This window comes from Piliocolobus tephrosceles, chromosome 10, assembly GCF_002776525.5.
Source record: "Piliocolobus tephrosceles isolate RC106 chromosome 10, ASM277652v3, whole genome shotgun sequence".
Lineage (NCBI taxonomy): Eukaryota > Metazoa > Chordata > Mammalia > Primates > Cercopithecidae > Piliocolobus > Piliocolobus tephrosceles.
Genome location: NC_045443.1, coordinates 24,823,890 through 24,848,961, shown reverse-complemented (window position 1 = coordinate 24,848,961; position 25,072 = coordinate 24,823,890). Strand labels below are relative to the sequence as shown.

The following is a 25,072-nucleotide window of genomic DNA, read 5'->3' as shown; positions in this document are numbered from 1 at the left end:
TTCCCCTTTATATTGGTTACTATTCTTTAGCATATGGCAAAAACTGAACTTGAGCTACCTGGAGCCAAATAAAATTCGTGAAATCTGGAAAGATACTAGAGTGGATCAAAATTAAGGGAAGAACCAAAAAACGAACAATAGAAAGGCAGCTCAGATGACCTCTTCAGCTGGAATAATAGGCTCAAATGCCCTCAGAACTTTTCTTGCCCTCTTTCTATGCATCTGACTCATTCTTTTAGGTTGGTTGCCTCCATAAACTTGGATTCATGGCTGACAGCAGCTCCTGGGCTTACATCCTCACAGCTTGGGGCCTGAGGGGAAGAAAAAGCTATTTCTTCTAGCTACAGCTAAAGACAAACAAAAACCAGCAAAGACTCTGATTGGCCAGTTTATTTTGTGAGTCCACTTCTTTCCCAGTCACTTGCCCTGGGGAGTAAGCAACTATACTATTGAACCATATCATTGAAGATATAAGTTTAGATCTTATATTCAGTCCTCAACCAATCACTATCGTCAAGGAAGAACATGAAAGAAAAGGACCATACTACCAAAGCAGTGGGAAAACCCACTCCCCTAAAAAATAGAGATTTTCAGAAGATGAGGAAGATGCTATATTGAAAGAAAAATATATATCTATCTATAAAGCTTACAAACGGCATTCAGTTACAGGTAACAGAAAACAGCAAAATATTGGCCCCAAAATAAGGGTTTTATTTGCCTCCCATAATGAGAAGTCCAGAGGTAGGCAGTCAATGGGTCTTGGAAAACTTTCTCATCACTTCTAGAATCCAGGTCACTTCCGTATTCCTTCTGAGTCATCCTTAGCGTGCGCTTGTCACTCCTACCATGAAATCGCTACTCTAACTTCCAACATTATGCCCAAGTTTCAGGCAAGAAGAAGGGGAAGGGCAAAAGCATGTGCTCTCTAAGTCTGCTTGCCTTTTGAAGAGCTTTAATAGAAACTTAAAGACTTTTTCACTGGCCAGAATTGTGATCCTTGACCATCTCCAGCTGTGGGAGAGGCCTAGAAGTATAGGATGTTAGCTGGACACACTGTTGACCCAAATCATGACTCTTAATGAAAAGAGGAATATAGATATTGGGTAGGCAATTAGTAGTGCCTCTCTATCTTGTATGCCAGACAATCAAGGTTGGCTGAAAGGGTAAAAAAAAAAAATTACTTCCAGGACTCCTTAAAAATATCATTCACAGATGGCTTTCATAGAAGGTGACAACAACAGTAAAAAATGAGTACAACATCTGGGGATTACAAAGTACCTGGGACCAACACAAAGGAAGTACTTGGGGTGGAGTGTGGGAACCCTAGTAATTGATGATGCGGTACTGTGTTCTGGCATGACATTTCTTAAGGGACTGGGATTTGATCTTACCCTCCTGTTACAAGCTGATATGTCTGCCTACCACGGTTTCATGGATGTTGCCACAGAACATATGAGATTCCTGAGTCAGACAAAGGACTATCCCCCATGGCAGAGCAAGCAGTGTGAACATCATCATGCTTGCATTGGTTCCCCAAGGGAGACACTGAGTTTGGGAATCCACCATTTTAATCGAAAGCAGTAAGCAAGTCTGCTTTTTGTCTGGGAGGGAGACATTACTTATCCTCTAGGTTGCTGCCTGAAAACAACCTGAATAATGGTCTGGGTAAAGAGCAATCGGGGCATTGCATTTTTGGCAGGCCCAACGAGATGAGCAGGGATGCAAAAGCCTATAGGAGGACTGTTTCTTAAAGCAATTCTTTCCTCAATCCTACGCAGTCTTAGCTTCCAGTGAATTTTTATAAGAGTATACCACTTTGTTGGTCACTCTGATAAACTTGACCTACAGAGATTGGGAACAAATCTGTTCAATTTGTTTTGTATAGCACTTAATACAGGGTTCTATTAACCAAACTTTAAGCAGTAGTATGAGGCCAACCAGAAGTCTCTATAGACCTCATCCAAGTCTCAGCGGGTCTCAGTTTCAACCAGCTGTGAGTAAATCTTAGGGGGACCAGTATGTCTTATGTTAGATGGCCAGGATGTAGTATAAATTCAGTCAATTATCCATCATTACTCACAGAAGTTTAAATGATCTTTGGTATTGTTGTTCACAACTACAGGGAATTGCCAATAAAACAATCCTCATTTGTAATGGAGAGACATTCATGGCTCACTTTCCCTTGCATAAAAACACAGATCACTGCAGTCAGGGATGTGTTGTGAAATTTGATTTGGATCACCAATACCTTGTTTCATTTAAGCCACCTGAGTAGTGTTACCAACTAGTTGCAGCCTTGATGTTATTCATGGCATAACCTTAGGATGCTAGGGCACCAGGAGAAGCGGATGAGTTTTTATCAGCCAGAATGAAACAAGGTTGTATCAATCTGTGTGTTTGTACATATTCAAGAGTAGTCTATGTTTGAAGTTTCTCTCTTTCTTGTCTTTTGTTTGTTTTTTTAGAGACAGTGTCTCACTCTGTTGTCCAGGCTGGAGTGCAGCAATATGGTCATAGCTCATTGCAGCCTCGAACTCTTGAACTCAAGGGATCCTGCCACCTCAGCTAAGGCCTGCAGTAGCTAAGACTATAAGCATGTAACTCGACATCCTCCTAATTAAAATATTTTTTGTTGTTGCTTTGTAGAGACAGGGTCTCCCTGTATTGCCCAGGCTGGTGTTGATCTCCTGGGCTCAAGCGATTCTCCGACCTTGTCTTCCCAAGCCACTAGGATTGCAGGTGTGAGACACTGTACCCAGCCTGAAGGTTCTCTTGATGGCAGAACAGTTTGGGGCCAACCAGGTCCTCATGAATTTCTCTGATTTTATAGCATAGAGATGGGGATGATGAACCAGCAGCATGTCGTATTGCCGGCTTTAGCTTCTTGTCTCAAGCAGACCATGTGATTACTTGCAAGGCTGTGGTGCTGGGACAAGGAGAGCATTAATTGTTCCTACCTCACACCTAGCACCTTTCCTGGTCTGAGGTGTTCTCTCTGTATGTCTGGGCCATTCCCTCTCCAAGTGTGGGAATTCTTCTTTCCCAGCCACAAAACTGATGTGTCCACTCCACCAGTTAGAGCTTTCCTTTTCTCTAATCACCTCTGATCCAGACTTAGGTTTTTTTGTTTAGAAGGAAGAGGTACACATGAGACAATGCATTTCCACAAAACTTACAGAGACCCATTATGCTCCCCATTTTGACCCATGTGGGCCATGTAGGGGAGCTCAGTGAACAGTGTACTAAACCAAGTGGTCATGGTTCTTATGATCTATGACCTTGTTAAACCCAAGAGATATTCCCAGCAGAATTAAAACTTGAATCCCCTAGGCCCACTTTTGATTGGGCTGCACCCAAGGAATGGACTAAGCAGAATGGCCCAGAGTTGCTGTCAGGGAAAGAGAAACGTGGTATACTAAGGAATGGTAAGCGTTATAGGCTGCACACATAGTGGGATCACATGGCAGATGAATAGCCAAGCTTGGAGAATCTGATGCTTTTATAGCAAGCAGTAAATACACCTACTCTTTGTTTTGGAGGGAGACATTATCTCATCCCTCCAAGTTTGATTATTGTAAACATAACCCTGAGAAACGGCCTGGGTAAAGAGTGATCAGGTCATTGCTTCTTGGCCTACCTGGCATGACCTGCAGCAGCAGGCGAGACCCATAGAGGAGTGTCTCTCCCTATAGGAATCTAAGAAATGGTCCTCAGAAACTCTTTACTGTTTTCATTGATAGGAAGTTTGTGTTACTATTACTCAGTGCCCTTGAGAAGGCCCCCAGTAAAATGTTCTGGTTTGGTCTTTGTTTCAGGAGTAATTGGGCTTCTCCCTGACAATTGTAAATATTGAAATGGACACGTTTTCTTCCTTTTGGATGCTAAAGAGGTTGAAGTGAAATGTGTGGCTCAAATCTCGCACAGTCCCCGGCACAAGTAGGTCTTCCATAAATCGTGTTAATAAGAATACAGAATTTTAAAGTGAGATGTACCTTTTGTGGCTCCATTTTATTCCCCTAATGTCTTGTCTTTTTGCCTCATTTTCACAGTTATTTTAATTTAAAACTGTAACAAAGATCCATAACTCTTATTTTTACTAAGCTGGAATTCATCTCTGGGTCTTCTACCTTCTATTCCAGGGCTCTGCATTATGTCTAGTTCTATTCTCTTTGAAGTTGGAGAACAGCTGTTTAATACCTTTATCTCAAACGATTTTCAAAGAAGTCATTCAATCACCCTTCATCTGTCTCCTCCTTCCTTGTTGGTTCTATTTCCAATGGTGTAGTCAGTTTTGTTGTTTTTCTCTGTAATCCAGATTCTCTTGTGTCTTGTGCATGTAGACCTAGACCTTGCAAAAATAGCCTTTATTAGATGTTAATTTGAGGATTTCGTCTCATTTTCTTTCAAGCCAATTCAACATTCTTAGACCTTTCAGCTAGGTATATTATTGGGTAACCAACTTAAAGCAATTTTTATTTCCACAGACAATACCATACTCATTTGTGGTATTGTCTATGTCCCTATCATTTATGTCCCTTGCCCCTCATCTTGTTTTGGATAAATCTTGTCACTATGTCTTTCATTTTTTTTTTGGAGAATTTACAAGGCTTTCTGTATTACAAGTTCCTGTCAGAGGAAGGCAGAAAAGTGCATTGTTAGCCCCTATGTCCAGGTAAACACTCAGCACTCAGAAGCTGTCAGCAGGATTCAAATATTTTTTATTATATAAGAGTATGATCATTTACTTGCTTAGGTAAAAAATATAAAATATAGCTGAAAATTTACTGGACCGATCGCATGGTCAAAGAGATGGCTGAAATAAAAGAAGTGGTTCATGACCATATCTGGTCAGTGGAGTAGTGATCCAGTTGATTACTCTGTCCTGGAGCAAAACTACCTGGATAGTAGCCATTTTGTGCATGCAAAATAGTTTAGTCTGAATGGAAACATTTAACTTATTCTTTTTTAAAAAATCAACCTATGAATGGAGTTCTAAATTTGATCAGCATCATAAGAAAGTGGGGATGAGAAGTCCCAGATACTTAGAGACTAAAAATCTATTTGCTCTTCAAATAGTCTTCTGAGATTCGAATAAGAAGGACATCTGTTTAAGTGATATTTTTAAACACCCTCTTTGTTTTATGTGCTTTTGTTGAACTTTCATTTGTTCACCATATTTCACATATTATATAATGCAATTGGTGATACCAAATTGCAAAAATTTGGTACCACCAAAATTGTATTTGGTACCAAAAATTATAAAGAAGTAACAGAAACGGGAGTTATCATGTGTTCACAGATCCAAATACCTAAACCCTACCAGGACCCATGCTTAAAATATTATTTCCTTGCTTGACAATTAGTTCTGTTACCAGTTTTGAAGCAGCGAAGCATATGAGTCATTACTCTTTTCTTTATAAATGAAATCAAGGTATCTCATTGCATATAAACCTCCTCCTATATATATTTATTATAACATTTTATAGCAACTGAGAACACAGAGTATATTGTGTAAGCTAAGTCTGAAACAAATGCACATATTGAAAAAACAGTATACGTGTAAAACTACTTCCCCCATATTATATACTCATTATTTAAAATTAAAGGAGAGAAGTAGAACTGAAAAGCAGTAAATTAAGAGACAAGATGTGGCGACTGTGAGTTGTTTCACTTGAATAGAATCAATTTTGTTTTTCCGTCTGGTTTTTGTCCCAGGAAGGAAAAAGTTTAACAATCAGAATAATAAACACTTTTCACTTATAATAAGAGCAATGTGACCGTGGTTTTGGTTGTGCAAAGTATCTGGGTTTTATACATTATTTCCACTTTTCAAAACTGTGGCTAAAGAGAAGTTTATTCTAAATGCATACCAAAATGGGAAAGTTTGAAAAACTAGAATTCATTCTTTAATATATATGCTGCCTCCCATTTCAGTCAACGTCGGCAACAAAACCAGTGTTGGCAGTTTTACCAACTGTTTTCACCAGTTCAGTTGGGTCTGGCTTTCCATTGTTAATATAGTACTACCGATCCTTAATTCATAGAACCACAGGGGAATGTTTAAATAAAAGAACACTCAATTTCATAGTAGTTTTTAAATGAAAACATATGTATCCGTAATAGGGCTTTAAAAGTTTTTTTTTTTTTTTTTTTCCTCAGTAAGAGTTTAATGTGTGGCATCTGTTAGGTATAGGGTGTCTTTTTCAGTTTTTCCGAAGAGGTACAGTAGACCCAGGAAAGTTAATAGTTTCGATGTCTGTATCTCAGGTGTTACCGGGATTAAGAATGCCCGAGGAAGATTATTGTCAGTTATTTCTCCTTCCTTAGATAATCCCTTATATATTTTAGAAGAGAAGAAGCGAGAGAAGAAAATCTCAAAATACTTTTTCAACACTGGTTGGTTTAGAGAAGCTCACCTTCAAAATTTGATATGCACATTGCGTTTGACGAGACAGGTGAATAAACCTGTCTCATCAGGGACTCTTATGAAGTATTTTAAGTTTCCTTTGAAGGGTATCAGTGTTTGGGCCCATAATTGCTAAACTTAAAATCAACATTGTATATTGCTCTCTTACTAACAGAGTGAGGGTTGACAAACTACCCTAATTTAGAAAAATATAAAAATGGATAATTCATAACCATTAAGATGACATATTGGGTCTCTTGCATCACCTAAATTTCCCTCTAAGTCACAGGATTTTTTTTTTTTTTTTTTTTGACCGAGTCTCTCACTATCACCAGGGCTGGAGTGCAATGGCGTGATCTCGGCTCACTGCAACCTCCGCCTCCTGGGTTCAAGCGATTCTCCTGCCTCAACCTCCCAAGTAGCTGGGATTATAGGCGCACACCATCACACCCGACTGATTTTCTGTGTTTTTAGTAGAGATGGGATTTCACTATGTTGGCCAAACTGGTCTTGAACTCCTAACCTTGGGATCCGCGTGCCTCAGCCTCCCAAAGTGCTGGGATTATAGCCATGAGCCACCACACCCAGCTGTCACAGGATACTTATTAAGATCCCTCTCTTTCTTCTTTAGGATTCCCAAGTAACTTGTCTCTGCTATTTTTAATGTGTATGACCAAATAAATTCAAAATGAGCCCTGTGAAAATAGGCTAAGGTCAAACATTGTATACTCCTAATATCTCCTAGCACTCCCCCAATATCTCCAAATATGTTGGAGGGATTGAGATGGACTCAAAACTTATTAGAGAATCTTGAATACTGTGGGCAATGTAAAGCCCTCTCCTAGCAATAATATTTCTTGTTGCCTTAGGAGGCAACTAGAATATGAGGATGGTAATGATACAGAGGTCAGTTATATGCCTTTATTTTCCCCATATTTTGAGAGCTGCATATGGTATATATCTGCCCATAAATTTATGTATGCATATTGTGTATACATCTGGGTGCATATATTGAAAGACAGTATAGCGGAGTGGTTAGGGAATGGGTCTGGAAGCCAGATTACCTGAGTTTGAAGCCAGGCTCTTTCACCTGCTATTTGTATAACCCTGGACAAGTTAGTTACATAACCTCTCAGTTCTTCAGTTTCCTTATCTATAAAATGATATAATAAAATTATGTACCTCATGGAGTGGCTGTGAGGATTAAATACATTTATACATAAAAAGCACCTAGAACAATGCCTGTAAAATGATAGGAATTCAAAAATTGTAGCCACTTAACAATATATTGTATGCATTATTATATACATCATCTGGATACATACATATGTATATATAATACATAATTGCCTTGCCTCCAAAATAAGACAATTTCATATACATTATATATATATAAATGCCATATAAATACACACACGCACTCCATATATAGCACATTTTGATTTTCTTTGAAAGTTCAGTTATCTAATGACCAACATGAGTGTGAATACCAACATAGCTGATAACTGTCATGAACATAGTATACATTTGATATTTTATATCTACCTATTTAATGAAATAATACTTGCCACTGAAAACTGGCGCTAATATAACATGTACATGGCATCAACATGAAGTGAAAAAGCTCAAGCGTGGCACTGGACAAGTTTGGATTTGCATCCTGGGTCAACCACTTAAAAACTGCATGGTCTTGGACAAGTCATTTAACCTTTCTGAGCTTTAATCTTCTCATCTGAAGAACAGGGGTGTAAAATTTCTTGCAAGTTTTTGGTGAGAAGGAGAGACAAAACACATTTTTAAAAAAGCATTTGGCCAACATCCTGGTACATAGCAAATGCTTGATAAATGGAAACGTTGATCTTTAATATGTCTGTCCCACACAAATTAGGGTATTTTTTTTAAAGCCCAACACAAACAAACATCCCACTGGAAGTTTTTGATCAGCTATGCTGTTGCTGGATAATGATCATGGTTTAGTCTTAAGGGCATGTGGTTTCAATAACTATACGTGGTTGGAAGTTATGCTCCCCGTAGGAACGAAAGGAGGAAAGGGGTTGGTGTAATTCAAGTTTCACCAGTATCTCACTAAGCAGTTTTGGAACTTTGTGCCTTCTCTCCCTCCCGCTTCCCTTCTGTGGCCGGTCGGAATCCTGGTGGTCCCAGAAACTGTTACACTCATGAAGCAGCAGAGGCTGCAAATCTGCGGAGGTGGCACTGCTCTGCTTGGTGGGGTTTGGCCAAGCAGGTAGGTTCGTAACCTACTGGTCAGGTGCCCAGAGGACTTTTTCTTCCCTGGGTGTTGTCTGAGAGAAAGGGATTACGACCCAGTGGATGTTCACTGTAAATGAGAATCCCTTTTCAAAAGTTAAGTATGTTCACATAAGTAGTAGCAAGGGGAACTTTTTTTTGTAGTTGGGCCCCGTTTGCTTCTTGCACAGTGTTTAAGGAACTAGGCCTGACATAGCTAACTTTGTAAAGCAACTACGTATGTATTATGAGAATAAACCTCAACAAACAACAACAACAACAAAAAGAGAAGAAACCATTCATCATACACCGTGAACTCTTAGAATAAAAGTAACACTTAAATTTAATGTGGAGTACGATCATTGACGAATTCTTACGCCATATAGGCAAGTGGCTCCGATGCATGGTAGAGAAAATGTAAGGAAAGGAAACATATAGGAAATGTGTTTCATGCACGCACACACACAGAATGTTTTCACACAGTTGATGAAGCCACATTGAACCAGCAATTTGAATATTATTATTATCCATCTCTCTCATTACTTAGGAAAGCATAGTAAAATTGGTTAAGGATGGACATTTAGATTACTATATCCAGAGTTATATCCAAGCAGCAAACGATTACACTGCTTATAAATTCTAGGCAGATGATAATTTAGAAGTCCCCACGAAAGCCCTGAGCTTATTTGATTGTTCTCTTAATTACTGGGCTCTATGCTATCAAATATTTGTGTAAGAGGAAGCTTTTCTTTGTGGGAGTGGATAATAGCTGTGCTTACACTTTGAAATTTTTGCCTTGAGTTATTAAGATTTACATTTCTCACTTTTCTTCCAGGGAAAGGTGTTTAGCCGTTTTTAGAAAACAGGTACCACATAATCAATCGTCAAACACTCGGGAAAGTTTCCGCCCTAGACAAGTGTAAATCTCAGGTATTAGCAACCCATCTCCAGAAACAAATCTACAAAGAGTGGGAAGGGGGAGAAAGGATGTCTCACTTTCCTAGGTGAATATATTGTGATTGGTATGTGTGGCATGCATTGAGAAATTATATTTGCTTACTAACTGCCGTTTAGAAATCAGGCCGGAAAAAGTCTGGCAGAGATCGCCCGGAGACAGCCAAGCCCGAGCCTCGCTCCCAAGCTCCTCCGGTGTCCTGCTCTTCTAGGCGCGTTAAGAATAAATAGAGTCTGGTCATTGATCTCCTGATGGTGTTGTTGCACTCTGGGTAATGCTGGGGGTGCCCAGGGACGCGGCGCAGTCAATGGTTGCGCGTCTGCAGAGAATTACAGAGATGGGGACAGAGAACACGCACCTTGGCATAAAAGCAAACGGAGAGAAGGCTACAGCGAGGAAAAGAAACGTGTTGCTCGAATTGTTTCCTTAGTCCCCTTTCCATCACCCCCTTCCCAACCCGCAGCCTCCCGCGTGAATGCTCTCCCTTCCCCCTGCTCTTTTCTGGACACCAGCTCTGGGAAGATCACTGTCAGGAACCCCCGCCCCCGCCCCACCCTGGTTTGAGATTTAATAGGATTTTTTTCCCCTGGCAAACCGGCAGCTGTTTTAAGTCAATGAAAGTAAGATTAGAAGAGATAAGCGCCGGAGCAGCCCGGGAGCTGTCAGAGCACACACTTAAATCAGCCCCACAGCTTCTGCTCAGGGCATCACCGATGGAGTTTCTTCTGATGGGGATGGGACTCCGAGGGTCCACGCGCCCACTCAAGTGTCGCGGCAGAGAGTCGGAGCCCAGCGCTCAGCCTTATTTCTCCCTAAATATCACTAAATTTCATTCCCTGGTTCTTGGGTTGGGGTGTGTGTGTGTGTGTGTGTGTGTGTGTGTGTGTGTGTGTGTGTTTGTGTGTGTGGTCGTTTTTTTTCTTTTCTTCTTTTTTTTTGGCTTCGCTCAACACAAAACCAAACCAGTTCAACCACCCCGGAGGCAGAGATGAGAGCGCCTCAAAACTTTTCTCCCCTACCTCAATGCCCAAGGAGTAGGTGGGTGCACCGTGCCGGCGGCGGCGGGGACGCGCGGCGCGGAGCCGGGCTCGGGGAGGCAGTGGCCGCTTCAGCAGCCGAACCTCTCGCGGCTCCAGCCTCCGCGCCCAGCAGCCCGCGGCTCGCCTCCCGGAAAGGTTCCACGGACCCCGCAGCCCCCTGCGCGCGCCCTCCTTGCCGGCCCGACCGCTTGACCACTGGGCTGGGGGGCCGGGAGGGGCCAGGTCCTGGGCGCCGGGCAGCGGCTGAGGCTCAGGCGCCGGGAAGAAGTTGACAAAGGGACTTGACTAAACATGAATGCGTATTTATAGATGCGAACTCCATCGAGATCTAGAGATATCCCGCTCTCCCTGGCTCCTTCCACTCCTGCCATTTCATTTTTATCGCTCCTTTAAGTGGAGGGCAGATTAAAAAAAAAAAAATGCCTGCACGGTGTGGGTAATCGCCGCGTTATTTACAATCTAGTTACTCTGCAGCAGACGGGGAAGAAAACTCTGGGGCTCCTTCCCTTCGGATGGATAGAGAGGGCGGCCGGGCGGCGAGCTGCAGGAAGGAGGTCAGGGTGGGCTTGCGGGAGCTCGGGGGCGACCTGGAAGGAGCGGGAGCCCCCGGCGCCGCCCCCGCGCCCGCCCCCGCCCCCGCCGCACCCCCCGGGGCGGGCGCCGGGCCGCGGTGACCGCCGGCTGGTGCGCTGCCCTCGCCTCCCCCATTGTTCCTACTGTCTTTTTGCCTTTTGTTATTTGCACTCGCATTGTGTTGTTTGTCTCTGAAGCCGCCTCATGACCAGCAAAGGGATTTCACCTCGTCCTTGAGAGCAACACGGGGAGCGCGAGCGAGCGGGCGAGCGAGAGACGGGGGGAGAGAGAGGGACACGCGCGCGCACACACACACACCGGCACACACGCACACACACAGACACACACACACAGAGTGAAAAAGGCGAGCCACCAAAACCCATCTCCAGTCTCCTCCCGGGGGCCCCCAGCCCGCCTCTGTGCCACTTTGCATCCCACGCCGGAGGAGGCATTAACGAGACCGGGTAAGGTGCGTGAATCGCTGCGTTTTAACTTTGTTGTTCGTCCCGATGTTGTTGTGGGCAGACCTCCAAGGCGCAGAGCTCCCCTCTGCCGCTCGCCGGGCCCGCCACTCAGCACTCGTTCCCGGCTCCAGCTGGAGAGCCGCGGAGGAGGGAGGGGGCCGCCGCCGGAGTTTCCTCAAGTACAGAGGGAGGGGGACTGGGCTGGGGGTGACGGAGAGGTGGGAGGCGGCCCGAGGCGCGGAGTGGCCCTGTCATCCCCGGGGGCGGCTGGCCGGGGGACCCTGGAGCGCGGGCTTGGACCCCGACCCGGAGACTGGATAACTTTCTATTTTTGTTGGGAAGCCTGCGTACTGTTGCTGGTATTGTTTTGTAAGTGGTGGCGGTGGAGGTGGTTGATGCGAGAGGAGGGCAGGAGTGCGGGGAGAACCCTGGGCTGTGCTGGGCATCGCGGCGAACGTCCAAGGCCAGACCCCAAAAGTTGGACAAAGCCCCTTAGCCCCTCTAGGATATCAGAGCGACCCCTGGCCCACCCCCTAACCTTAGTCACCCCCACCCCCCGACTCTTTCGTCTTTTTGTTTCGCTTTCTGCAATCCTTCTCCCTACCATTCCCCCTCCCTCCCGCCCGGAATTTCGGAAACAAGTCTCATCCTTCAGGATTCTAGGGATTTCAGAGACCGGAAGCTTTAATTTTAATTGCAGCTACTTTTTTCCCCCTCCTCACTCAGTGTACAAAGTGAAGACCACTCACGTGTTGTGTCACTTTAAGCGCGGGTTGGGGAAATCTCGCTTGCACTTTGGGGCTACAGTAATAAGAAGCAATGAAAAGAGGTTATACGAGTTGAAATCAAATTGGATTTGGAAATGTTTGCGTTGGAGAGCAGCAGTTTGTTGAGTATTGATCGGATGCACACGAAGCACTGTTTACATATTTTAGTAGTCATTTTCCCTACACTTTGCAAAGCGACTATATTAATAAATAGATTGACCCTGGTGAATATCTGAAGACGTTGGTTTCTGTGACTAAATTCAGAATGTGATGAATGTGAATTCATTTTAATGTGTTCCCTTCTCAGCTAAAGCAGGTCAAGACGAGAAATCCTGTGAATATGCAGAACCCCACACTCGGTGCCAGGCAGTCCAGGCACTCTGGGTGGCAGTCAACTGTACTTTCTTACAAAAGTTTAGGGATTTGCTGGAACCCAGTTGAGATCCTCACATACCCAGATAGCCAAAGGAGTTTGTCAAGAAAGGCATAAGGAGATGTCCCCAGGGACTGCCTTCTGGCTCAGCAGTTCTTTAGCCAAGGGCAGGACCCAGTGGGATTTGGGGCAGTGAGTGTGGGAATCTGCAAAGGGACCAGACAGTGATTTGTTTCCTTGCTTTTCATAAATAATGGCCCCTAGTATCCTGAAAACACACACACAAACACACACCAACAGGCCAATGAAGTAGGCACGTGGGTGATTTTTAGGCAAAGGACATTTCCATCAGAAAAACCAGAGGAGAATTTTTGATCAGGATTACGGGAGTGAGGCTCGATGGCCAAGAGTGATTAGGTTAAGGGCCAGATGGCTTTAAAGTGTACGGAAATGTTTTTCAAGTTTGACTTTTATAGCATTTAAAAGGAGGACGATTTCTTAGAGCCTTTACAGAACTGCTAAATTTTGATCTGTCTAATTTTAAAGGAATTCAGCTGTATGAGAATTGCTGTTAGCTCAGATAGGGAAGGAATCTGGTTTCAAATGCAGATACATGGAACAAAGTTTCTAGGGGTGCTTCTTCCTGATTTAAATATAGCTCCCAGGCAGAAGCCTAGATAAATTCAGCCACAATGATTTAAAATCATAAGTACTTACAGTGGAAGTTCTTTTAGGCACTCTGCAGATTCTCCTGCAAATTATGCCATCAACTGTTTATTCCTCAGAACTATACAAGATAAAAATCATAAGCATCACTTAAAACTGATGCAATACAGCCTTAAATCCTTAAACTGCTAGGGATTGCTTTTGTTTGCCTAAAAGGTAGATCTTTCATCACATGAGTTGTTTAAAAACATTTAATTGTGGGGGTGGGAAGGGATGTGCATAATTATTTAGTTGTTTGTGTTAATTACATAGTAGCATACTTGCTTGAAATTCTTTCTTTTTTTCCCCCCTTTCTTTCCAGTGATCTCTCTTCTAACAACCTTGTTCCTGAAGAATCAACAGTTTTTTGTTTGCTGTGGTTTTTAAAAAATTCATTTTGCAGCCTTTTTGAATGGGTAGTATTGATCCAATCTGACACAGACTTGCAAGTGTAAACTCTTAATACAGGAAAAACTTCAATTCTTAATATGGAAACCTTGTATTAGTTTTGTTGTTGAACTTAAACAGTTCTGGTTGAATGGGATGTTGTATACAGAATTCAAAACTCCAAAACCTCTTTGGTAAATAACTAGGCATTTGAGGTCCAATGGCTAATTCAAATTAACTTAGTTCTATACATGTAAGTGCACATCCTGTTTAGACTGACACGTGGTTTGGTAAAAGAAAAAATATACACTTAGAAAGATGCTATCTGTGGAGTATATAAATAGTAAATAGCAAAAGAGTGAAGTTTATACTCAGGTATGTTGGCATGTTTTTGGTTGTCCTCAGTGGGGGTGAGTTACGAGTGATAAAGAGAATTTAAATTTCTAAACTTTCCCTTTCCAGTTAAAGGAATGCAGCAAGTTTAAAATTTGATATAGTGATTACAGGATGTACTGCCTTCTTAAAAAGCTCTGTTCTTTTCCTGAGTGATAAGTAATCATTGATTTGAGGGTATGTTCAGATTATATAAAAAAGTAAAACTTACAGGACAAAATTTATGTTTCCTAATCTCCTAAAATACACTGGATTTCAAATAACGGAGAGTTCTAATGTTGAACACTGTTTAGATTTCTAGCAGCTACAATTGTTGGATATAATTGATTGGCATAACCTGGATGATTCACCCAATATCCAATCAACTTCACTGGTAGAGAATGCTGTAATTAGAGTTTTGAGAGTAACCTGGAAACTTATTTGTCTAGGCCTGAAGTCAAATGCATTCCCTCATGCACTGGTCAAAAATTTTTAGTCTGAGAAATGAAGATTTATTTTAAAGGCGAAGAAAGTGGTTGGCTGTTTCAAATAAACTATATCCTGAACTTAGATTTGTAGATAGTTAATGAAATAAAAGTCCAATTTTGTTCCAAACATTGTTTTAAAACACCCATTTGTAAATTGTCTACATTTGGTTTTCATATGTTAATGATTTGGGATCTGAAACTTATTTCAGAAAGGCATTTTGGTTTATCTTAAAAAACACCACACAAAACTGTCTAAACAACTCTGTAAATAAACTGTTCCAAATGCCTCAATTTGATGAATGAATTAAAGAATTATGGTTCTTAATCCAATTATGATCAGTCTGGTTATTCCATTTCCCATTTGGGGGAGCTTGGGGAGTTGGAATAGTAAATGATTCTCAAATGTGAGTGGGGTTTTTGTTGTTTACTTTGTGTGTGTGATGTAACATAAATAATCACTTATACCTAATATTTATGAGAGGGATTTCCGATGTGGAGAAGTAATTTCATGATCTTAAATTAACCAAGAGTTCATTTGCATGAAAAGTTGACGTTAATAAAAGAGTAAAGGGAGGTTTTTAAAAATATGAAGCAAAGATTTAACCTTTTTCTTAAATATAATGAATTTTGATATTTAAGAGGGGACAAATGGAGTGCTTAAGGCTCCGTAGAAGGGCAGACAATCAGGCACTTTTAGTTTGCTTTAGCAGGGCCATATGGGGACATTTCTGTAGGACTATTTAATAAATTTTACCAAATTCAATTTCCTTGTCTTTAAAATTGAGTCAGGGTCAAAGGTAGGCTAACTTTAGTTAGGGGAATTTTGGCGGTTTGTTTCCTCCAAAGACCTGCTCCTTTAGCTGCCTACATGGGACTTGTTGAATGCTTTCCCAGTAAGGGTCCTGACCTTCAGGATGGGCCCTTGACAGTGCATTTTGCCTTGATGGACCCTTCTGAATTCCTGCCCCATTTGCCCCATTTAATCTCTGGCTCATAAGCTAACTATTTTAAAGTTGTTATTCATTCATTCTGGTTTAATTCTCAAACTAGGTGATATTACTCTTATCATTTTTGTAGTTTATTATGATCATCTAATTCCATAGAGATAAACTTGTGGCAATTGCAGGTATCAATGAAAGCTGCCAGGAGTAAATATTTATATGCATGAGGACTTTTTCAATACTACTCAAATCATACCTTATAGGCAGCTAATGATTTCACTTGCAGTTAAGGATGACATTCAGTAGGGGCAGCATATTGACAAAATTAGGAAAAATTTGAATACATGTAAATAACCGTTAAATAGCCATCCTTAAAAATTGAGCCATAAAAATGTATCTTGGGGAGTACTAGTGATGGTGGCATTGAATTCTACAAGTGTAAGTCTATTCATTTTCTATTTCTTAAAGTTCATTATAAGTAAAAACAAAACACCCCAAAACAAAGACCTGATTGTATCTCTGATGCTCAGCTACATGTCATTCAACTACTCTAAGGTTTTATGATATCCTGTGTACACAGAGTAAAAATAATGCAGTAGTCACAGGGATGAGCGGACTTTCGTTTGATATCCAGTTTGTATTCTCTGGTGGCTTAAGGCATTTTTTCTGACTTCAACACCAATTAAACTGTTGGAAGTGAGGGAATTCAGGAAGGAACCAGGAAAGGAGAAAGGTATCTCATTTGGAATTTTTCAGTGTAGGTCTGTGATTTATCCAAAATTTTATTTAGAGATCTGAACTTACAGGGTTCTACCTCCTTTTCTTAACCTCTTTTTTTTTTTTTTTTTTTTTTTTTTTTTGAGACAGAGTCTTGCTCTGTCACTAGGCTGGAGTGCAGTGGAACAAGGTTGGCTCACTGCAACCTCCGCCTCCTGGATTCAAGGGATTCTTGTGCCTCAGCCTTCAGAGTAGCTGGGATTGCATGCATGTGCCGCCATACACAGCTAAGTTTTGTATTTTTAGTAGAGACGGGATTTCACCTGTTGGTCAGGATGGTCTTGATCTCCTGACCTGGTGATCCACCTCCTCGGCCTCCCAAAGTGCTGGGATTAGAGGCGTGAGCCGCTGCGCCCAGCCTTCTTAACCTCTTAAATTGCAAATTATGATGCCCTTTCTTATAGGGATATTGTTTGGATTATGCTAGACACTATGTGTGAAATGCCTAGCGTAGTGTCTGTCATGAACTATGTGCTCAATAAATGTTAGCTACACTCAGCTCTCTCTCCCAGTCAAGTCTAGGTTCTGATCATTAATAACGGTTGAAGCTTCATTTTGTACTTACTTTGAACTTATTTGAGTCTCAAAAGAAAAAAATGTATCACTTTCTTGAGGCTGAGATCAACACTTTAAAACAGTGATTCAGTGAACGTCTGTATATGATCTCTGACAATGTGATTGTATTAAGATGCTGTATTTGGTGCAAGTGTGAATTCTATCTTTTATTCATTTAAGTGCTTTTTCAGTAATTCACATTTATACCCTACATAATAGGTAAGGATAAATAAAAACTTTAGGACCTAATTCTGTAGATTTCTCCTCTTGCTATCTTTTTGATTTCCTATTAGCAAATATGAACTGGTGAAAATTTATTGATATTTAATCCTTTGATAGTCATTCACCTCTGCATTATATTAAGTTATAGGACCGTGGATAAAGTGAGAAAGTCCATGTGGATAAAGAAATCCATCTGATTTTTCAGTGTTTTCCTCTCTGGAGTCAATAGTACCTCAAAGAGAAACTTGTAGGTTGGTTTGTTTATTTAAATTGGGTGCAAGGAGAAAGGCACCATAAACATACCATTGCCTGGTTTGAAGAGGTGATGTAAAGAAACATGGAGAAATTAGTAGTTATTTTCTCTTCCCAAGGACACAGAATTTGTCTATAAGTACAACTGAGCAAAGATAAAGGAAAGGCTTCTTAAAACAGCAAATAAATGTATTTTTTTTGCATTAATTGGAGTTCCTTAAGAAGCAGATGCCAAGATGGGATTAGATGTGTAAGTAGTTTTTTAGGGGACAGGGGGAGAGGGCAGGACAAGGCCAGGAGAGCCTTTTGACCATGAGACAAGTTTGACACTTATGCAAGGAGAGGGGCAAGGAAAGAAGATTGAGTAGGAAGAAGTTTGACTATAGTGCAGTCTATGAAAGGTTTGGGTAGGCAAATAAGAGTCAGCCATTGGAAGAGTCATCTATCTTGAAAGAATGGCCTGTATCAGCATTCCTCACTGTCAGTCATTGGCTGGGAGCAGCTACAGGAAGCATGGCATCTGTGCCTAAGTGGTGCTAGAGCTATAGGGGAAGCAGTTGGGGAAGTAAGTCAATTACCCTCTCAAAACAGGAGATCTGAGTAGTATAGCTGTGGTTTGGCAGTATAGCCCAGTTTAGTAGTACTTCACTTGCTTTAGACAGGTGAACTCACTCTCTCTCTCTCTCTCTCTGTCTCTCTCTCTCTTTCTGTCTCTCTCTCATACGCACATACACACACACTCACACACAGGAGACCTGGCAATTGCTTTGAGGTCTCTTTGAGTTTTGAGTTTCTTTGAGCTTTGTTTTCCTCAATTGGAAAATGAGTGTAATGGCGGTATCACCTCACTAATTGGGATTAAATTAGGTTATATGAGATCATCTCTAAGTCCATAGTGCTGTTTGTGGCATGGAGGAAATGCCCGGTGTATTTTGCACTCTTTTCAGCGTACTCACAAAATGCATCTGAAAGGTATAGATGAATTTTATCAGGTGATTGTAAATATATTTAAATAATGGACATTTCATATAATTGGAAGGCATTGTTTATGCAAGCAAACATCTTTAATGTTTGTCATTTAAAAATAGCTTGGTTCATTTATCTTCCATTAATCTTTATTTTTTATCAGAGTATAAACTGTACACTAGCTATACCAACTGACCTTGACCATCTTCAGGTAATTTGCCCTATAGCGTGAGACAGAACTCTGTTCATTTCCTTACCTCTCTAGGCTTTCTATTCAGTTGAGTAGCAACACACTGGAAGTCTGCATTTTATCTTGAGCCTCAAACACCTTGCAAGTCTTTGCTCCCCTGTGTTACTGTTCCTAAACCAACTTGCAGCACCACAAAGCACTGAACTCAAGTGGCCCTCAGCGCGAGCTCCTGCTGTGATGAGTCACAGAGCCACCAGCACTTTGTTGCCTTAGATTTGATCACTGCCATGAGCAGTCCTTCGATTGTCAGCTAAGAGCCCCTTCAGGGAGTTGTCCCTTAATAGAAAGTCTCTTTTCTTCCCTCCTGTTGTAACTTTAAATTAAAAGAAACTGTAGAGGAGCTGGTGGCATTGCAATAGTTCATTCTTCTACCCACTGGGAGAACAACATCTGAGAAAAGACGTTATTGGACTGAGAATTGAGTTGTTGCTATTTTTTTGGGCCAGAGTCGGGGGGAGGCGGTTGTGGTGGAGGATGAAGACCACGTCATTTAGACTCAGTTAGACTGGTAATCAGGATTGTGATTGAGAGCAACACTTTTGTGTATGCAAGGAAGCATTCTTTTTGGATACAAGAAGACACTCACTTTAGCCTGTGAGTTTCAGTAGGATTGCTAGGACCCCTAATATTTTGACCCAGATTTTTAGGTGGTTCTGTGTGTTGTACTGTGGGAAACTGGCACTGGGACAACTTCGGAATCCAAGGAGGATGGGAGGCAGGAAAAGAGAGCTAATTTTTGACACATTCCTCAGACGAGGGACTCCTCTAGGGAATCTGTGCCCAGGATAAGGACTGCTTACTGTGAAGCTTTTGGCATAATTTTTTCCTGAAGAGTGAGCATGGGTTGCTTCAGTGTCTCTACTTAAAAAGGCTGACAAACTTACATTTGTGAGAGGAAAAGAAAAAGATGTTCATACTTTTGACGGTGTGTTTCCTAGATGGTACCTCTCACTAGACTTTGGATTTCATCCTCCATTGTGGCAGGTTTATACCTTTCGTAGTTGCCGGCTCATCCCCATTCTGGTTAGGAACTATGGCAAAATCCGATGTCTGCCTAGATGTACTGGTGTAATTCAGGACCACTAAGAGCTGACGTTGTTTGATGTGTACTATCAGGAGTAGACTGCAGCTCGCATGCAAGTTCTTGTGTTGCTTAGTATTCCTCTGCACCACTGGCACTCTTTCATATGTGTCTGGCAGAATCATTCTCATCAGTGTACTCTTGCACTGGGAACTGCTTTTGAAGACATGCATACTCTTTCTTATAATTCTGTCTTGAATTTTCTTACTTCACTCTCAGCCTCATCTCCACGTACCTTCTCTGTTAACCAAATAGGAGTGTCTTTTCCACATCCAACCAGGAAATAAAGCGATAATTTTCATGCACAGGAGACAAACAGATAGAGATCTATCAGCACGTAAAGAAATTTCATGGGACCCCTATTTATTTTCAGAGACTTCCTGGGGCCACCCGGAAACTCTTCTCTTCCTGTCTCCTTTTACCTATCACTCCTTGTTGTGTTTTTCTTAACCTTTCTCTTACCATAGATTCACTATTCATGGCACCACTGTCCACTCTGCCTTGTGTCGGACTCACTGCATGAAATGAAAGGTTTTCAAAATACTCTGCTGCCTGATTTGAAAGGGATAACCATAGAGTGACATAAAAAATATCCAATTAGAAGGTAAGCTCCCTGAGGGCATTGAATTGTAGTCCTAGCAGAATCACAATGCCTGAAACAGAGCAGTAACCGCATACATGATTGCTGAGTGAGCATAGTTTGCAAGATGAGTTTCATATGGAGTCAAGGCAGCCCTGCACGATGGGGAAGTAAGAAAACGAACAGCTCTTGAGTGTTTACTGTATTCCGAGAGGTGTGCTAGATGCTGTACATGGATAATCTCGTTTAACCCTTCCAGCCCTCCTATCAGATGGACATTAGCACCTTTTCACAGATGAACAACAGACTCCAATGGTCAAGTGACTTGCCCATCTTCCTCAGCTCTAGTGAGCGGGACAGTCTTTGTCTGAATTTCAGTCTATTTGATTCTGCCACAAGGTGTTGGTGTGGGATTCCTCTCTGTACAATGGGAGCACTAACAATACCTGCCTATCGCATGAGATAACAATACCTGCCTATCACATGAGACAGTTAGGAGGAAGAGATGAGAAATAGTTATTGAAAGCCATGTCTGTGCTGTAAAGTGATCTCTTTCTTGCTTTTTTCTTTTTGAGATGAGGTCTCACTCTGTCACCCAGGTTGGAGTGCAGTGGTGCAGTCATGGCTCACTGCAGCCTTGACTGCCCGAGCTCAAGTGATCCTCCCACCTCGGCCTCCTGAGTAGCTGGGACCACAGGCATGCACCAGCATGCCCAGTTAATTTGCTTTAAATTTTGTGTAGAGAAGAAGTTTGTTTTAAATGTGTAGAGATGGGGTTTCATCATGTTGCCCAGGCTTGTCTTGAACTCCCGAGCTCGAGTGATCTACCTGCCTGGGCCTCCCAAAGTGTTGGGATTACAGGCATGAGCCGCTATACCCAGCCTATAAAGTGATTTCTAAATGTTGCTTATTATCAAATATTCACTAATCCACACATTCATCAAAAAATATTCATTGAACACACAGATGCATGTTGCTTCTACTTAAGAGGAAATATTTTATGACTTTAAGCGGAGATTCTGAATACATAAAAATTGACATCAAAGGAAATTACAGAACAGTGTTTCTCAAAGGTGATCATCCAGTCAGCCAGTTGAAAACCACTTGGGATATTTGTTAAAAACAGGGCTTTCTGGGTCTCATTCCAGACATATGGAACCTGAATCTCTGTGGGTGCAGCCCTGTAACCCTGCGTTTTTAACAAGCATGACTGGTGATTCTTTTGCACATAAAAGTTTGAGAACCAGTGATAAAAAACTTCATTGATCTAGTTTGGTAGTAAGTTATATATACATGGCATATGGAATTTAAGTAAGAGGCTCACAGAATAGTGGTAGTGCCAAGATAAAGCACAACTGATTGTTGGACTGCTAGAAAGACTTTTTTTTGATAATGTGGTTTTAGGAGTTCTAAAATAAAATTTAAAGAGCCTTTAGTTATTTGAGTGTAGTCAAGAGTGAGGGGACCTGACATAAGGAATCTAGGGATTGGAGAGTGGGGAAGGGGGCCCTGGGGCCAGTTATATGTATTCTAGCCTTGGAAATGACTTTTTAACAGGCCAGACTGAAGGAGACTAAGTAGATGGAAGACAAGAGGTTGATCTATTTATCCAGCCCTGTATCCCAAATAAGACAATGTCTGGGACATAGTGGGTGCCTAAAGATGTTTGTTTAATAAATGAATAAAAACACACAGAAGGAGAGAGCAGCATGTAGAAAACAGACTAGGATAGTTTGATTATGATTACTGTGGCTAGAGAAGGCGAGAAAGAGTAGGCTGAAAAGGAGTCCCGGTGAGATAAGATGAGGACAGGGTTTTAATTAGGCTAATATGGTCCTTACAGGAAAGTGCTTTTTATACAAACAAATAAACAATGAAAAACACTAAGCCAAGGTTTGTAGGGGATGAAAACATGAGTCCACTGTGTCTATTATCTTGGGATAACAGTTACTACATGAGGATAGGGACTTTGTCTATTTGTTCTCCATGTGATCTGTTTTGTTCTCCGTATGATCGTAGCACTCAACAAATATCTATTGAACAAATGACAGAGCTTCCATGTGGACGGGGAAAAAAAGCATTTACATTATACAAAAATATCTTGTAAAGAGAGAGGATAAATCTTTACAAATGCTAGCCAATAGACTGGTGATCGTGAAAATAAATCTTCATAAAACTGCACATTCTTAGACAATCTATTTAACGTTCAGTAAGGTCTCCATCTGATTGTCTGTCACCAAGCATTGCTTTATGGACAATTCCACTTTCATTTTACTGTTATGAAAATCCACCAGGGTGCCCAGCACAGTGTCTTGATAATATTAGCTATTTCATAAGTATTTGATGAATAATTCAATGAATGAACGAAGAGTATTGGCTTGGGGCTGGGGGAAGATGGGAACTTGAAAGCAGCCTAAGAAGAGAGTTGCCCTCATTGACTTAGAATTCCCAGAGTGACATGCGATCTAGAGATCTTGAAGCAGGCATATTTCCCATACAGGTCAAGGCCTGGTTATTGGAATCTTGAGGGGAAGGATGTTTGCTAAGGTAATGACTGCAAAAGTGGGTTCAGCATTGTTGAAAGAGGCAGCTACTCATTCGATCTGGAAAATATATTCGGGGGGAGGGAAGGTAAAAAGTAATTCTAAACCCAACCAGAGTTTTAGTAGAAAAATGGCTCTAATTCAAGCAGTGTAATGTTAACATCAATGCGTGTCTCATGGCTCAAGTCCCGCATACTGCTTTGGAAATAAAAGGAGATTGTGTAAAGAATTAGCAATACAAGGCATTTTTAAGTGCTTTATTGCAGAGGCCTGTGATACTCTGTGAAATCTATGCAGCCTCTTTCTTCCTGCTGTGCTTAATTTCAGAATCTGATGCTATTACCTATCCTTGGAGGAAAAAAAAAATAATCATTCTCTGTTAACTCTTAAAAATCAAGTTTAACTTTGCACTTATTTTCAACATAATCTTTCCGACATTTCTTCGGAAGAGAGAAGTGGTGTATTTAGCCATGGAGTTTAGTGTCTAGGATTGCTTCTAGGGGGCAGGGTTAAAATAAGAGGGCAAGTTGGAAATAAATGTTGCAGGCAAAAGTTTAGAAACGGCTCAATCTGTTTGCAGGATGAGGTCTCTAAAAGGGTCAGCAGAGATTGTGTTTGGCATGAGTCCAGAGCAGAAGCCAGAAAGGTAAATGTGTTATAAGGAAGATCCAGCAGAAGCCAGGACAGGAGTTAACAACATAGGTGGCTATCTTCTTATGACATGAAGACCCGTCCACCAAAAATCGTTTCCTCCCTGGCATACCATCGTGGCGCCCCTGCTCCTGTCTCACAAAGCACAGTTGACACTGATGTTGATTGATAAGCTATTGTTGCTAGACGTTGTACTAAGCAGTTTATTTGTATTGAATTTTCCTAATAACTCTGACATAGGTACAGATGCTGTCCCATTATGCAGTCAAGGAAACTGAGCTGGCTCAAAGTAACATAGCTAGCAAGTGGCACAGCTGAGACTTGAACCCAGAGTGGGCTGATTCCGAAGTCTGGGCTCTTGCTTATTGTAACATAGAAAAATATATTTTAAGTCCTGTTAAGTCATCCCTCAAAATGATGCTTGCATTTTCCCCTTTCTTCTATACTCACCTCTCTCACCCTGAATCATTGCAAAGTTCCCCAAACTAGTGTCTTTCCCTACAGTCTGCTCTATTTACCACTATCAGGCCAATCCTCCTGACATGCTATTAATATTTAGAAATATTTCTCAAACATTCAGAGTGCCTGGGTACCACACATGGATGCAACTAAGATTCTTAAGTCTGGTTTTTAAGGGCTTCTTCAGTGTCTCCAACTCTATCTTTTCAGGCTCATATTTGAGACCTTCCTTTCAAGATATTTGCTTGTGGTCTGGTTCAAGCAGAACAGAGCTTTTCAGATGACTCCCAAACTATTTGCAACATGTCAGCCCTATTAACTCTTCTCAGAATGCTCAAACAGAAGCTATGCCAGTGCACAAAACTCGCTTCTGACACCTGGCCCTGTCTGACTCATGGATTTCTTCCAGGATTGCTCTTTCTATCTGCTTTAAACTTCCTCATCAATTGACCTTCCTTGGCGCCCAATCCACTTTGTTGTCTATTTTTGCTTTCTCTTTTTGTTTTGTTTCTTCATTCATTCAGTACTCAATAAATATTTATGGAGTGCCTACTATGAGCCAGACACCATGTTAACTGCTGGAGATTTAGTGGTGTGTGGAACAGGCACACACTTTGCACACAAGGAATTAAAGTCTATTAGGGAAGATCAACTTTAATCAAATAATTATCAGCATTTATGATTGCAAATTGTTGAACTGTATTTCACAGAAGATTATACAGCATACAAGAGAAGTTTCTGATATATTTGAGGGAGGAGCAGTTAGAGGATGCTTACATGAAGATGTCACATTTTAAAGATAGCTAATGAGGTAATGAGGACAGGAGAAAAAATTATTTCAAGGTGGAAGGAATAGCATGTGCAAGGTTTCCAAAGAGGGAGGGAAAAGAGTGGGTTCTTAGAATTAGAAGGGCAGCGTGGCTGAAGCAGAGTGGAAGGGAAGTAGATGGAGATGAGGTTGTAGAGAGAGATTGGGATCAGATCATTAAGCCTTCACAGCTATGTCACAGAGTTGAGT

At 41.4% G+C, this 25,072-nt stretch overlaps 1 protein-coding gene across 6 annotated transcripts in view; it reads left to right on the top strand.

The window, feature by feature from the left end:
* The first annotated feature begins 11,384 nt into the window (after window positions 1-11,384).
* SOX5 (SRY-box transcription factor 5) overlaps window positions 11,385-25,072 on the top strand; it is a 1,029,303-nt gene continuing 1,015,615 nt past the window's right edge. For 5 of the 6 annotated variants that reach the window (XM_031936283.1, XM_031936282.1, XM_031936281.1 and 2 more), the window contains exon 1: window positions 11,385-11,690. The gene's annotated coding sequence lies outside the window, so the exon portion shown is untranslated. The remainder of the gene's footprint in view (window positions 11,691-25,072) is intronic. The other variant, XM_031936285.1, reaches the window with a different exon arrangement.